Raw genomic sequence first — 16,399 nt, 5'->3', positions numbered from 1 at the left:
TCCTGCTAAATGTAATCATAATTAGTATCTTATTTCCAAGTCACTTCTGAATTTACAGTGCCACAGGGCAGATAAGCATTAAATCAGTCATCAGTGGAGAAGTCTACAGGAAAAGTGTAGTTATTTTGGTTATTCGGATTCTAGGTAAATGTGAATTTAAGGTAATGATTAATAATTGTACTTTCTATCTACGTAGGACTTACTAGTTCTCTAAGTGTTTTCACATACTAATTGGAAACGTGATCACACCAACAATGACTGTTTTGCCCTCATTTATCAGATGAGGCTCCCAGAGGTTACTGGTCCAGGGTCAGATGCTTAACAAGTGGAGAGACTGGGAATAGAACTTGGGTATCCATGATCTCTCCCTGGGCTACTGGGCTCTTCCTGTCAAAAATACACTGCTCCTCCAAAAGGCGTGTATTGCGGTAAAAAGCACCGCAAGACAGAAGGCTATTTGCAAAGACGGATGTATCGGAAAAAGAAAAAAAAGGAAGTTAGATGTGTGGCAAGAAGAAGCAGTGTAGCACAATGTATTTAACATATGCTGCTGAATCTCTTAAAGAAACGTAAATGTTCATTCATGTCAGATTAAACCTGCGCACAAAACTCCATTAGGAATTAGATACACTAGATACACAGAGTAAGAATCAATGCATCCTGAAATTTCAACAGTCCTGGAAAGTTAAGGAAAGGGTCTTCCAGATACTGCCACACATCCCCTACAAAGCCTTCCAGTGCCTCCTCTTCTGTGATAAAGAGCTTCTCTGACCACTCCCCATCCACCTATATCATTCTTTGCTCTTCAAATCACCCTACTTTGACATCAAAAGCTTCTCATGATGTGCCACTACGAGGCTGCTGCCTATTCTTCTTAGTTTCTGAATAAATTTATTTGGAAAAGAACATAGTTACTAAAATATCAGAACTTCCACAGAGAAAAAGGATGCATATTATTTACTGGATTCATTTATTAGGATAAATACTTAATCCTGACTTCATGTCTCAAGATTAAAAGAGACTGGTATAACACCTTTCCTCTGTATAACTGGTGAATGCCATTCTGATTTAAAATTACCAATTCCAGATGAAGGGCTATGTCTATTAACTTTGAATAAATATGTATTCATGATGGTAATTAAACTATTCATTTCTTTTTATGAAAATTATTTTGCAGCACAATACCTCTGATTGTTACCAAGTTTTTCCTTTTCTTCAGTATAACCCATAATTATTCATATTATTGATTATTAAAGTCATATCAACATATAATTACTCTTCCCAAAGTTATGACCCACTAACCATTCAGTTGCTTCCTTGGCTTTGTCCTTCTTACTATTCTATAGTTTAATATTAGGTACCCCTTTGCAGACTCTAGGAGGGCAAAGGCACGATGAAACAATCACTGTACGAAAGCATATGCTTAGGAGTAGAATACCAAAAATGGCTTCAGAAGTAATTATAAAAATACTCCATGGAATGGATTTCAAGAGATGAAGAGTTGGGGAGGGTATAGCTCAGTGGTAGAGTGTGTGCTTAGCATGCACAAGGTCCTGGGTTCAATCCTCAGTAGCTCCACATAAAAAAAAAAAAAATTAATTAAAAATACATAAGTAACCCTAATTACCTTCCTCCAAAAAACCAAAAACAAAAAAAAATTTTTTTTAAAGAGATGAAGGGGGTCATCTTATCTATAAAACAAGGAGGATGGAAGAGATAGTAATTCCCAGAATGGACACTTTTAAAAAATACAGATTCCTGGACACCATACCAAACTTCAGGGATAGCAGGCTCTCAAGATTGTGGCCCATAAAATAACATTTCTCTCTATTTTACCACTGGAAGCTGCATCTGATGGGGTTGGAGTGGCAATTAACAACATCTCCATTTCTGTGCTCTCCCAGTCTCGGGCTTCTGCCACCCCTTCTTCAATGTCTGTTCTCCTTGAACTCTCACCTGTAGCAGGGTACACCTTGGTCCTGATCAACTCCCCTGGATCTCCTCCCCAGGAAGACCAGTTAGCTGGGGACACAGTAGCAAGGGCAAGGAACTGCAGAGAACCCAGGTGTGCCAACTCTGTCCCAAGGGACAACCGCTTCCGGTTTCCCTCCTCTTTTGAACATCAGCCTGTCAGGGTAGTAGTGAGGGTGAGTCTTTATGACAATGATCATGTTCTTATATCAGCACAGAATGAGACCGAAAGTTCCAAGGGAATGCTATTGGTTACAACTACTTAACATACTTTAGCAATACGAGTGATTCCCAAGAAATTTAAAAATTATCTTGGTTTGAATACATAATATGTTCAAATCACAGTAAAAGGTGCACTATATTAATTAGTGTGCTAAATAAGTGTCCTTCCCATCCCCACCCCAACCACCCAGTTCTCTTCCCCAGAGGAAATCACCATTACCAATTTATTGTGTCACCTTCAAGAGACAGTCTCTACTATCACAAGCATAAAAATATACTTATAAAGTTATACTTAACATCAACGGCCATATACTTCTCGGCACCTTATTACATCTCAAGGATCATTCCACGTCAGCAAATATAGAACGATCTCATTCTTTTTAACAGCTATCTGGTTTTGTTTCTGCTCCTTATTTAACCAGTCCCATAGTAATGGGCATTTAGCTCTCTTTAAATCTCTTGTCATTACAGACAAAGCTGCAGTGAATGTCTTGGTGCAAATTCATTTTGCGATGTACAGGTATATCTGTAGAAAAATTTCTTAGATTTCCTGGGATGAGAAGGTAGGTGGATTTTTAAATTTTATGGCTGGCAATAGTACCAAATTGCTAGCCATAGATGCTGTGCCATTGTGTACCCCTACCAACAATGTATGAGCCTCTCAGTTTCCTCAAAGCCTTGCCACCATAAGGAATTAACAAATGTTAAGATCTTTGCCAATTTAATAGGCTAAATAGTTTAAAATTGCATTTGTCTTATCTTGAATTGAGTATAATTTTATATTTAAGTGCCACTAGTGATTCCTTTTCTGTGAACTGTTTGTTCCTTTCCTTTGCCCCTTTTTCTATTAGATTTACAGTCATTTTTTCTTGTTGACACAGAGGAGCTCTTTGGATATTAAGGAGTTACTCTTAGTCTACGACATGTCATAAGTAGTTTCTTCCTGGTGTGGTGAGGTTCATCTCCTGCCTGTTACACATACTATCTTTTCTTGAAGTTTAATTTATCAATCTTTCATCTTATGCCTTCTGTATTCTTCAAGATGTTTAAAAGCTTTTTCTTTATGTGTACAGACACATAAAGAAATCTTCTATAATATCTGATCTCCATAAGCCTTCAGATTCACACTTTTATTTCCTCTGTTGGCACTTTTTGAAGTGAAATTGGAGGACAAGCTGGGTTATAATATCCACCCACTTCCTCCCCTGACCTTCCCGTTCCATTATCCTGAGTTCTTGTGGATTTTGCTCTTCCCTTCTCCCTTGCTTTCTTCACAGAGTTTCACATGAGTGCTATATTTGCTTGACCTACCATGGAAAGCACACTCTCTTTATAGTTCTTGCTTCAATTTTTAGTTCATTGAGATCAAAAAGAATTTCATTAATGTCTTTTCATAATCAACATGCCACTCAAATTGTGCTCCTTATTCTATTCTAGGGAAATGATACAACCAAAACTGTTCAGATTGTTGCCTGATGGGGTGCAAATATGCAAAAGCTTGTCTAGCTGCTACAGATAAAACAGAAAGCAAAAATGTCATCTTAATTTAAAATAAAATCAGACTCTTCACTTTATCTCCAGAAACGACACATAACAAAATTTTTAAAATTTTCATGTTCTTTTAGATACTTTATTGTTCAAACTTTAGTAGTTGGTCACAGTATGTTACTTGTAGCAACACTTTATTATGTGTAAAAAAAAATCAAGGTAACTTCTTCAAATGTATGACAAAACTTAAGCACTGGTTTAGGAAGTGTGAAATAAAGCTATTGCTGGAAATTGAGGCCAGGTTTATTTTCGGTTTGACTTAAAAAAAAAAAAAGATTCTAAAAATATAAGGCTGTTGTTCTCCCTTCGACTTCTACATTCTCCAAAGGTGGATAGGTCTCAAGAGCTACAGTGAGAATTGCCTCAATAAGATGCAAGATAAAAAAGTAAAAGTTGATATTCTACTCCTGACTTAATTCCCTCTACACTTTGTTTTTGTCTCATATTAGCTTAGGGAAAGACAATCACAAAGGAAAAGAGAGAGGCACAAGATAATTTAATTTTCTCTGTCCGTTGCTGTTTATTGGGTTAAAAGACAAAGCTGTGGGTATCAAAACAGCAAACACCAAAAAAATTTAAACAGTGATATTTGCAATGTTTATTCCTCTAATCATCTCCTCAAAAACAAGGCCTTTTCTCTAAAAATATAAGAAAAGTTTTTAAAAATATGCTTGATTTCACTTCCCACACCAACCACTCAAGGAGAACGATAGGAAGGTAGCTTAAAATCCCACTGCAGAGGTTGCTGTTGGTTCATTTTCTTATTCACCTACGCATCATTTGGGGAAGAACTTTATTTCCTGTCACCAACAACAGAAGTAAATTATTTGGCATATTCTCTGCTAACTGGAGCTAGTGCCTCACTGGGCAAGTCTCTGGCCCACAGTTTTCCCACCTAGAAAATGGGAGACGTTAGAATTGGAATAAAAGGTTTTTTCAAATCTCTTTCAGCTCTAACACCTCAAGCATCATCACATCAAGCAAATATAAGAATTTCCAGTGTCTGGGTCCTTTCTTCATATAGTTTACAAACTGACCTGTAGGTTTTCTCGAACAGAAAACCATATAATCCGTCATCTCTAAAGAAGAAGATAATTTTTGTGTATTAATCATGAAAGCTTTGTACTCAGTCCCATGGCACTGGTAACATATATAAAATGATAATCCACCAATATTTTACTTGAATGTTTTTTGCCTATTTAAACATATTTTTATTTTTTAAGCTTATTTATCTACTTACTTACACTTATTTTAAGATTTTCGTTACATAGTTAGTTATTCTCTCTAACCCAATTATCCCTTAGACAGTCCAGAATATCAGGCTACTTGGGTTGCCCTCCTTTCTAGCTCAGCCTTTTGTCAGCTTACTATATAGATGTTCCACGACACTGGCCCTATCAGATGGAATTCCCTCACACAGGAGAGTTTTTACTTTCAAGTAATCAGCCAAACCACGGTAAGAAAGAGTCCTTGGACATTTCTGCTTCCTGTAATTCACCCTCCCATTGACATAATCCTTTTACAGATAGTTAACATTTACATTCTAATTCATTTTAATATAAAAACTACATTCATACTATACACAAAGAAAGTGAATATAAACTTATAAGAAAATGGGTTCATATAACCCACCAGAAACTTCATCTTGAGACCCTCATGACTCCACACACTCAGTTCCCTGTAATATCCAGGTTGGAACTCTTAATAACCATTCATCTGTGTTTATTTTCTATCTTTTCCTCTGAAATTCCATTCAACACTGTAATGTTCCATTCCCCCAAAATCTGAATTCACCCATCCAACTATCCTTCCCCTGACCTCTGTCTTTCTCCTATTTGATAACACTTAAGTGTCTTCATGACAAAAGGACTAACCATGACTAAGTCCTTCTAAAGCCTTCTGCTTTTAAAAAGCCAGTAACATAAAACTACATTTAAAGTAACTGTTCTTTGCAAGGGCTACATTTTTTCCCCCAAAGCACTCTCAACTGAAGGAAGTCTAAACATAAATCTGGAAAAACTTTAGGGAACAAAAGAAAAAATAGATACTTCATGCAAATTCTAAAACCAAAGCCAGATTCACCCCACACACATGCATACATATTCAACAGTAATTTGTTTTTGGTAGATTCTGTTTTGGGTAGACCCTTGAGGGCAAACATATGACCCAGCACCTAATATGGTTTCTGGTACATACTATGTGTTCAATGAATGCTGGCTGAATGAAGAAGAAAGGCACTTGATGTGTGCCATGTCACCTCCACATGAGAACCACAGACACTGGTCACCTCTCTATGAACGTGATCAGCCATGGGGTTGGCAATCCAGTGGATGGATGCAGAACTGCCTCAAAGCTCATGGAAACTCAGAACCACACTAAAAGGGCAGACTACCAAGTTCAGTAACTGAGATGGACATCAAGTCAGTTATCCCTAAATTAATTTTAGTTCATTTTCTTGATCAAAGCTACTAAGCACACTTTGGATTTCAAATCATTTAACATATATCTAATTAGGGGATATAAGGAATGTGTAACTGAAGCAAGGAATGTGGATAATCCTCCCTGAATAACAGAGGCTTATAGAGTCCTTTATTCTCATATGAGCTATTTTGATAATTTCTGATTTTATTGGTATGCACAAGCTTTTTTCCTGGGGACGTCTGTTTTTTTTCTCTTTTTTTCTTTTTGTATTAAAGATTTGCCACATTGTCATTCGGCTGCTTTTGAAACTACCAGCAAGATGTTCTCCAAATCACTATGCCAAGGAAAGGCAATTCAACACACACACACACACACACACACACAAATGTTTGTATTTGATGGTTTGTGTTTGCTTGTTTCACTGGCTTGTGTAAATCAGTACAATTTCAGAAACGGTATTGTATTTTGGAAAATAATTTGGCAATATCTATGAGTTGAATATACACACATTCTACACAATCAACAATTCTATACCTTGGTATTTACCCAAGAGAAACACTTGCCCATGTGCCTCAGGAAACATGAATGATCAAAGCAGTACTCCTTGCAATCATTTAAAAAAAAAAAAAGGCCATCGGTAGGAAAGCAGGGAAACATATCATGTTACAGACACATAATGGAATATTGCACAGCAATGTAAGTCAATGAACTATGTACAGCCTATGAATCTTAGTGACATAATGTTGAGTGGGAAAAAAAAGGCTCAGACACTAACAGTTAGTATGAGACCTTTTTTCAAAATTAAAAACAAACTAAAAACAAACTAATAATTATTACTTAGCCTTTGCAGTTAAAAAAAAAAAAGTCCCTCTTTTGAGAATTCATGCCTTATCCTTCCAAATGAGACCACAAACTCCTGAGGGCAGGGACATCTTTTCATTCTTATTTGTATTTCCCACATGCCTAGACCATTGTCTTCAACAGACCGGTGCTCAGTAAGTAATTATCCATTGAATGATTACTGAATGTTACTTAGCCAAGGCATTTTAATAAAATTTAAATCTCCTTAGTCCAACAATTTCATGAATAAGTCACATAAAACTTTTATCTACTTATGCATTAACCTAATTCTATTTCTGCAGTGATGCTACAGATCTTCAACAACAAACAATTCATCCTAGAAGGACTTTACTTTTCCTCTTGGAATAAAGTTAACTAATATAAGGTACAGGCAATCTAAGGACAAGAAAACTTATATTAAGCAATCTTGTAAAAGTCCAGCACAATCACATTATACCATAACCAAAAGACATCTGATAAAGCATCATAACTTAAAACTGAGATATCTGGGAAGAAACCCATCCACTGAATGGATAATTGAGTTATCAACATCAAAACTGAAAATATGAGCAAGACCAGGATTTTTAGGCTTTCTAAAAAAATGCAAAGATTATAATTTCAGAATATTTTGTTTCTACTTTGAGAAAAAAATTATTTTTAGGGGGAAGCACATGACATTCAGGGCTAAAAGAAATAGTAGGAATAATATTCCACCAACTGGGGCCCTCTAAGCCAAAGAGGGCTATGCATATTTTCTGTAGATGATAATAGCCCAGTTACACTGCAGCCTTCCTTCGACCTTGGGAACTCTGCTCACTCTGAGTTACTGTGAGGTCTTCTGTTTCATTTATTATTAGTCTTTGTATCTGCAATGCTGTAGCATTGGATAGGAGTATCAACACTGTGAGCCCCCAGACCTTAAATTGTAGAAATGCTTCCAAAAAACAAAGGGGGAGGAGGCAGGGGGAAAAATACAACCAAGAGGAAAATAAAGTTAATGATATTAAGACAGAATATTTAAAACGTTTACCTTTGGAAAAAGACCACAAGTATGAATCAGCTCTGTGATATACAACTATCCATTAGCATGCAATTTTTAAATTTAAGACAAGATGGTCAAGAAAAATTATTTTGTCATTTTGGAAAAAAAAAATCACAATTGGCTAAAACTAGTCCAGCGATTTAAAAACGTAAATTCTTATAGAGAAAAAGCATATAGGACGTTGCACCCGGGAGAAAGAAAGAATTCGGCAACCCAGTGGGTTTCACTTAGTTTCATGTCATTTGCTTCATGTCCATTATGTAATGCTTTCCCCAGCTTTAGTTCTCTATGTTTAAGCTACCGTTCAGGTATATCACAGATATGCCACAAAATCAGTATCTGGTCATAACTTTCAAAAACAGCTTAATAGGTGTCATACAGATGCGTCTATATACATCAGTGGCTTGAAAAAAATGTGCTGGTGTCATTACTTCTCCCCGGCTTCCTCCTCAGGTCTCCCATCCCCTCCTCCCCCAGCATCCCCGGCCACACGATTTTCGAGCAGTTCCCGGCTCGATGCAGGGGAAGCACGTCTTGACTGCAATGCAAACCCTGTCCCAGTCTGAACCAGGGAAGGCGGGCTCGGCCCTGGCCGGGGGTGTGGACGAAGGCTGCAGAGAAGGCTGCAGGGGAGCCAGCAGCGGGTGGGCAGGGGTGCCCCGTGAGGGCAGTCCGCAGTGCACGCGCACAATAAAACCCAATGCACAACTTCCCCAGCCGCTCTTCTCAGCTCCCCGGCTTCCCCGAAAGGTGCGGCGTAGGCGTTAGCTGGAGCGGGCGCGGGCGCGCGGGTTCGGTTCTCCGCCGACAATTACATCAGTCCCTCTCCCTGCCCCAGCTTCCATCCCAGCAGCCTGGGGGAGCCGGGGCGAGGGGGCGGTGAGGGGGGATGCAGGCGCGAGAGCCGGCAGCAGGAATTCCCCACGACGAGGGGGATGGGAGAGCGGCGAACTGGGACCGTGACCCAGACGCCCCCTCCCACCTCGGCCGCGGGGCGGGACTGGCACCACCGTCCCCGGCTCTTCGGCTAGTGGAGCCCCCGGAGGGCTGCGATGCCTCAGGGACCCAAAGCCCGGTAGCTCGGCCGCGGATCCCTCAAGGTCCTGGGCCCTCCGGCCGCTCACAATACCCCCGGGCCGTGGTGCGGGCACTATAGTCCCGCTCCAATGGTCCCCTCCGCAGCCAGGACACCTACCTGCAAGACAAGCAGCGTTGTCGCGGCTCGTGCGGCGGCAGCAGCGGGAGGCGGGAGACAGCCCCGGCGGACAGGCGGGCGCGCGGGCCGGCCGGGGAGCGGAGGCACGGGCGCCGCCTGCGTGGAGCCGCGGTCTCCTGCACGGACAGCGGCGGTGGCGGCGGTGCTGCGCCTCCAGTGGTCCGCCTCGCCGCAGCCCCTCCTCTCCCACGGGCGGGGCGCGCTGGCGGGGCGGCGCTCCGGGCTCCCCGCCCCCCGGCTCCCGCTAGCCGGCCCGGCTGGAGTGGAGCCGCGGGCAGCGGGCGCTCCCGCTGCGCGCTCACCCTACCTGGCACCTTCCGGCGCAGCGGGGAGACCCGCGAGTTGGGCACGCCAAGCCTCCGACGCGCGGGGTCTCACTGCCTGGGCTCACCTCCGACCCGGCCCCGGTGGAAACGCCTACAGGGGTTGTCCAGAGATCACAGCCATAGAGCCCTTGACCGGGCATCCCCGGGCCTGAGAGCCGTAGAAGTGAGCCCGCCCGCCCTAGCTGCAGCCAGCGGAGGTGAGCCAGCCCTGATTCGCAGGGGGTGACTCCAAATGGTCCCCGCGCTCTAGGCCTGGAGCGCATCCTATCCGAGCACCGAGGGAGAGCGGATTGAGAAGGGAACCGCAGCCCGGAGACCTTCCCAGAGGCGCTGCCCAGCCCCTGTCTCAGGCCAGCATTCAGGCTAGTCATTAAACAAACGAAACTGTGTGTGCCTGCTCCCCCACCGTCCCTGACACTCCGGAGCAGAAACTTCCCAGGCCCAGAGAAACACCTCGCTACAATCCATTCCCCTCCGCCCCACCAACCGATGCCCGAGGGAAGATTAATCTAAAGGCAAATTTGCTGGGAAGGATGGGGTAATTCTGCACAGACGTTTCCTCTGTAAATGGATGACTGAGGAAATGTCAGGAGTATCTCAAAATATTTGTCATCACCATCTTCATGAGAAAAAAAGTCCACAAAACAAGGATTGTAACAGGAACTACTACAGAAACAGTGCTTTGGGGGCTCCCTTGGGGTCCAGATGGGTGAATGGGGGATGGGGGGAGCGGTGCCTTCCAAAATTGAAGATACTGCTACCCACCAAGGCAACTGTGATGGCATTTCTCTGTTTTCTGTGCTGATAAAATCCTGATTTGCTATGAAACACAGTCAATTTGTTTGCCCTCATTCTCACACACCATTTCTCTTGAATCTCCAACCTCACCTTTTGGATTCGTTTCTTACAGCCTAGCAATGTTCTCATATAGTCATGTCATAAAACAATAGACCCTGCGACACATTACAGTTTCATATTAACTCCTTCCCAGTAAAGAAAGTCTCTTCAAAGGAAAGACTGGGGTGCTGACCTTCACTTTACCATCACCACCTTTCCACTCCTTCCACCTGGGCTCCATCTACAGAAACTCTACTAAAACTACTCTCTCTGCAAAAAAAAAAAAAAAAAAAAAAAAAAAAAAAAAAGCCAAACTCCACGTAAGAGAAAATACAAGGGGATAAGAGAGCACACACAGAGTCTTTAACCCAAACAGCTGCTTATCAAAAATTTTCACTGAATTTCTAATAGCAGAGAACCATAAACTATTGGGGAGGGGAAAGGAGCTATCACAACTGAAACCTCATGTTTTAATCTTAAGACTGCTAGCATGCTTTTACTCTATTGCATAGTATCTCTGTGTGTTTTATCATTTTAAAAATAGGCTTTAAACATCAGGGGGAAAGTCTCCTACCTGTCTCACTGATAAATGATCAAACAAGATGTGATGGCACTTCATCCATCCATTTGGAGAAATGGGTGGAATAAAGTGATCTGACACTGCATGTCAAGGTAGTTTCTCCACTCTCTGTATCACAATATTTTGAAAACTAAGCCTGGCATACATATGTAAATATGAATAACAGGCTTTTCACTACTTTTTTAGCAATGGCAGGGTTATTGCTCAGAAGTTGCCAGAAAGCAATGTTTTTATTAAGTGTCTTCCTGCTCAGAGTTTAGATTACAAGTCATATGTTGGCTAAAAGGATCTCTGCTTCCTAAGCCAGTGCTTTAATTTGTCTCAGAAAGATTTGTTTATGGATTTTTTCAGTGAAGGAAGATACTGATATTCTTAAACTATCACTAGTAATGCTATAATTTCATCATATGGAAATCAACTGAGCCTTACAAGAATCCTAGCCCCCACCATCAGTTCTTTTCATACAACTCTCACACTTCATTTTCATTGTAATTTTTCTATGCATACGATTTTAGCTGGGATTTCTTAGGGAGGCTGAAATGCCAATGCTTCACTGAAAGATGCAATCCCAGCGCATCCAGAGTGATGAAAAGAGACATGTGACAGGGAAGAATGGGCAGCAAATACTTGGTGATATGTCACCAACCTGGTCTATGCCTCATGAATCTGGGAAGACACAGCCAGTTGCTTGGCCATGTGACGTGTCTATGGACAGGCTCTCAGAAAACATACCCAGAAACAGTCTATTAAAGCAAGGACCAAAGAAGAAATTTATCTGAAGCTGACTCCCATCTCCTATATCTCATTGGTCAAAATTTCCCCTAGTGGTAATTAGCTCTCCCAGCTTCCAGTTTGAGTCATCTGATTTTTTTTGGCAAAGAGAAACAAACCCCATGCTCTGCAGCCATCGTAAGATACTTCTGCAGGATTGTTCTATAGGCAACTTGGTTATGCTGGAAACTATGTTTCCCAGAATCTCCTTTTCTATCAGCTTACAAATCTGTATTTGTCTGGATGGACAAAACTGAAGTTGCCTGAGATTTGAGTGTCCTTTTAACGAAAGTGAAACAGTAGCCATTAAACTCTGAAACTGTCACTGGTTAGATGCGGCAAGAGACAAGTATCTGGATACAAGAGTTCTTGTTTGTTCTCACTCTTCTCTTCCCTATGTTCTCCTTGGCAGAATAACTGTGACCACTGTCAGGCTAACAGACATCATGGAGGCTCACAGAGGTGGTAGTCACAAAGAGCCCATCCCCTTCTGAAGACTTCTACCCCAGCCTTCTATTTGGTCCCACTACAGCAGCTGGATGTGCCCAACTTCTGGTTTCCTCGCAAGCTCAGACTCCTTTGCCTGTGTCAGGGCTGGTCTCTGATCTTTCATCAGCTCCTTCTCAGACTCTTACTTCCCCAGCTCCCCCCACAAATGTGGAAGTCTAAATTTCTTTAATAAATCCCTTGTTTAACACACGCTGAGTGGTTCTGCTTCCTTGATTGAACCCCGTTGGCCAGGGGCTTAAACTTGTGGCTAATCTGCTCCAGGAGGCCTGCACCGGGTCAGTCACTTGAGGGGCAGTGGAGGCAGGACAAGCAGCTCAGAGACCTGGACAAACGTGAGGCCAAGAGAAGCTGAAGAGGTCCTGTCCTGTGTCCTATTCAAGTAACAGATATAGACATAATTTGCTTAGTATTTGTTCATTGAGTGTTCAGCCTTGAAAATATTTTCATTATTACTAAATTAACCTACTTTGATGAATCATTCCATATTATCAAAATGAACAATGGCTTATTTTACCTTTGTTAAGATGTCATTTTTGGTTCCTTGAATGAAAAACAATAAGTCAAATCTCAGTCAGAAAATTGTGACTAGTTTCTTCCCCCAGCTATGGAAGCATCCTATCCGAGTTTCTCATTTTGTTATAAAGTTGAGCAAAAAGATGAGCATTCTCTTTGTCATTTACTCTTTACAGAGTAGGGGATTTTTTTGCTTGTTTATTTTTGCTTTTTTACAAATTTAACATTTTTATAATGTCAAATGAACACAGTGAGAAAATCAAAAGGCAAAAGTCTTTGAAACAATGAGTTCTTGCAGGAAAGATGCAATGTTACCTAGTGCTTCTAGGGTGAGGGGCCTTGATCTACACTTACCTGCAGCTTGTTTGTTTGTCAGATGTGATGCTGCTTTTGAACATGTGCATACATTCCCCCCACCCCAATTTCTACAATGCTCTATAAAAATCACACATATTGTTGAAACTTTTCTTACCAAGAATATTGCCATCAAGAACTCCTGTGTGGAAGACAGAGTATTGGAGAAACAAATGGAGCATAACCTTTAAAAACTATGAGTCACTCTATTGTACACCTGTAACTTATGTAATATCAAACTCCATTTAATGTCATATCCTTCATTCCCGACACTGTCATGATCTGCTCAGATGACTTGCTAATCTAGCCCATAGAATAGTTATCTCCACTTCAGAGTGACCCTTTCATTCAGAGTGCTTATCAGGGAGCCTACAAGCCTTGAGAATTGGGATTCTGTTGAGGTTATGGGTTGTAGGGGCAGGAGTGGTTTTTGCAAGACGGTACTTGCTTCATTCATTTAACCCAATAAATATTTGAGTGTCTGCTATGTGTTAGGCATTATTCTAGGTGCTTGAGATACGAGTGAGCAAAACATAAAGCCTGCCTTCATAGAGTTTACATTCCAGCAGGGGGAGGCAGACAATTAACAGTAGACCTAACAGATAAAGTAAGTTACACAGTGTATTAGAAAGTCATAAATTATATGGAAAATTTTAAAAGCTGACCTCACTAAGACAGATGGAGGTGAGTAGTCAAGTTGCAATATTAGTTAAGTGGTCATTCTGGGCCTCACTGAGAAGGGGATGAGGAAGTTAGCAAAGCAGAGGTACTGGAATGGGAGGTTCCCATTTCAGTCAGAGAGACTGGTCACTGCAAAACCTAGGGAGTGAGCATGCCTGGCAAAGAGGCCAGACTGCCTGGAACAGAATAAGCATGGAAAGGAGTGTAAGGAGAGAGAGGTAATGGGGGGTAAGACCAGGTAGGGCCTGCAGGCCATTGTGAGGACTTTGGTTTTATTCTGAGTGAGATGGGCACTGATTACAGATCTCTGCAGTGGAGTGAAATGATTTTACTTGTTTTAAAAGAGCTACTCTGGCTGCTGTGTCAAGAACAGCTCTAGAAGGGTGAGGGTAGAAGCAGGGAGGAGGCTATGCCATTGTTCAGGTGAGTGATAAAGCCGGCTCAGGCCAGAAGGTAAGAAAATGGCTGAACTTAACATGCACTTTAAAGGTAGAGCCAGCTGGACTTTTTGGTAGATTGGATTGTACTTACTGATGAGAATCTGCATGAGTTATGATTAAGACTTATTTTCATTGTACTATTCACTTGTTGGTAAGGTTGTGGGAGGAATCATGGGGCCCTGCTGCATCCAGATATTGGAGAATGCTGATCACTGGCAAAGATCCCAATGCCTGAGAGTGACTGTTACAAGTGATAATATCTCCATTCTCTGGACTTTTGTAAAACACACACAAACGTGTACACTCAAACACAGAATGAGTCCACGTGGAAAAGTAGACTATTTAGGCGTACAAACCCCTTAGGAGCAGAAAAATTAAAAGTGAAGTATCCCCTCCAAATTGTGGAATAAAATCAGCAAAATGGAACCCACTCTGTGCTTTCTATCCTGCTGCTTCATAGCCCAGGGACGAATTTCAAATAAGACTTCCTTCTCAATCAATACTCTTATGAACGACTCCACTAATTTTTCTGTTCATCTGCTTTTGTGTCTCACTGAGACACTCTTTGGTGTTCTCATTCAGATTCCCCTGACCTATCCACACCCGACTCCCCAGAATTCTAGCCTGAACACGGTTCTTTTCTTTGGTTCCATTTAGCAGAGCTGACAACCACTGACATTTCCAAAATATCTTCACTAAACAGTAAGAGCAAAGTAAATGAAAATAACTAGACAAAAATACAAATAACTTAAATATGGCCTCCATTCTAAGATAAGGTTCCAGGTTCTGAGTTAATTTACATTACATTTACATCACAGGTTGTACTTTTCCAGGTAACTTTCCCCAAGGGCTTCCTGCCTCTCTCTTGGCCAGGTGTCCTCTGCCTACCATCTCACCTTCCCAGCTCCCCCGGAATAATTTAATCATCCAATTTTTCTGTCCTGTAGACAAGCATCACATACCCAGATGCATACTAAAGATTGCTTTGGATCCCCTCACAGAGGCCTGTTTTCAGTTGGAAAGAAATGTCTCTTGAAAAACTAATTGTGAGGGTTTTGTTGATTTATAAATAAATAAACTTCAGTGTTCTGCTCTCTTCAAAGCTGAAGAACTCAGAAGAGATGTTTCTGCCTTCCCCAATAACAGGGCAATGAATTCATCCGTTATCAGACCCCAAGAGGTTATACTGACTACAGAACAATGTGTAGGCATCAGCATAATGGTAGTGTAGCCCAAATGAGCACTGGCTTAAAATAGCAGAAAGGGAGATTCTCTGAATTGCTGCAGCCAGGGAAGACATTTAATATAATTATGAAGAAAGTGTAATAACCCTCTCTTTTCTGACCAATCAGGATTGCCTTCTAAAATGAAATACAATTTAGCACTGCACTTATCAATACAATAGCCACTAGTCACGTGTAGCTATTTAAATTTTCATCAATAGTAATTAAAATTAAATACAATTGAAAATTGGGTTCCACAGTTGCACCAGCCACATTTTAATGCTTAATGGCCACATGTGGCTTGTGGCTGCTCTACTGGACATGCAGAATTGAACATCTCCATCATCACAGCAAGTTCTATAGGACAATGGTGAGCCAGAAGATATTCTTACCACTGAAAAAGAACAGAATTTAAAACAATTTTCTTGTGTTCAAAGTCTTGAGTAGAACATGAAACTTTCAGGAGTAAGATTAAAAATTGCAGGCCTCACAGTTAGAAAAGAAAGCTTTTTTGTTTCCTATGTAACAAGTTTTAGGACATTTTGGAACATTTTGGAAGGAAGCACCACCTATTTAACAATCAATGGATGGCAAAAAAAATCTATGCTTAATGTGAATTTTAAGGTGCATAAACGGAGAGTAAGAATAAATATCCTAATGTATGAAGTGGAGCCCCAATGTAGATTAATTTAGGTGGAACAGAGAAGAGAGGATTTGCAGAATCGGGAAAAGAGCTTGAGACTAGACCAAAAGAGATGTTATTGTCTTAATAGCCACATCTGACAAAGAGATCTGGCCAGTTCTTTAGTGAGAAAGACTTCTAAATCAATAGGAGAACACCAGTACATGTCTTTTATAGTTAGCTACATATGATTTTGCTTAATTACACAGTAAAATTGTATGT

General features: G+C 41.1%; 1 protein-coding gene across 6 annotated transcripts in view; it reads right to left on the bottom strand.

Annotated features, from left to right (window-relative positions):
* Positions 1-9,372, bottom strand: part of OSBPL6 (oxysterol binding protein like 6) — a 186,360-nt gene extending 176,988 nt beyond the window's left edge. For 2 of the 6 annotated variants that reach the window (XM_032479772.1, XM_032479773.1), the window contains exon 1: positions 9,240-9,372. The gene's annotated coding sequence lies outside the window, so the exon portion shown is untranslated. The remainder of the gene's footprint in view (positions 1-9,239) is intronic. The other 4 variants (XM_032479774.1, XM_032479775.1, XM_032479776.1 and 1 more) reach the window with 2 other exon arrangements.
* Positions 9,373-16,399: the final 7,027 nt, after the last annotated feature.

Source organism: Camelus ferus, chromosome 5 (assembly GCF_009834535.1).
Source record: "Camelus ferus isolate YT-003-E chromosome 5, BCGSAC_Cfer_1.0, whole genome shotgun sequence".
In the NCBI taxonomy this organism is placed as follows: domain Eukaryota; kingdom Metazoa; phylum Chordata; class Mammalia; order Artiodactyla; family Camelidae; genus Camelus; species Camelus ferus.
Note: the sequence above shows the minus strand (reverse complement) of the source record. Positions and strands in the feature narration are given on the sequence as shown.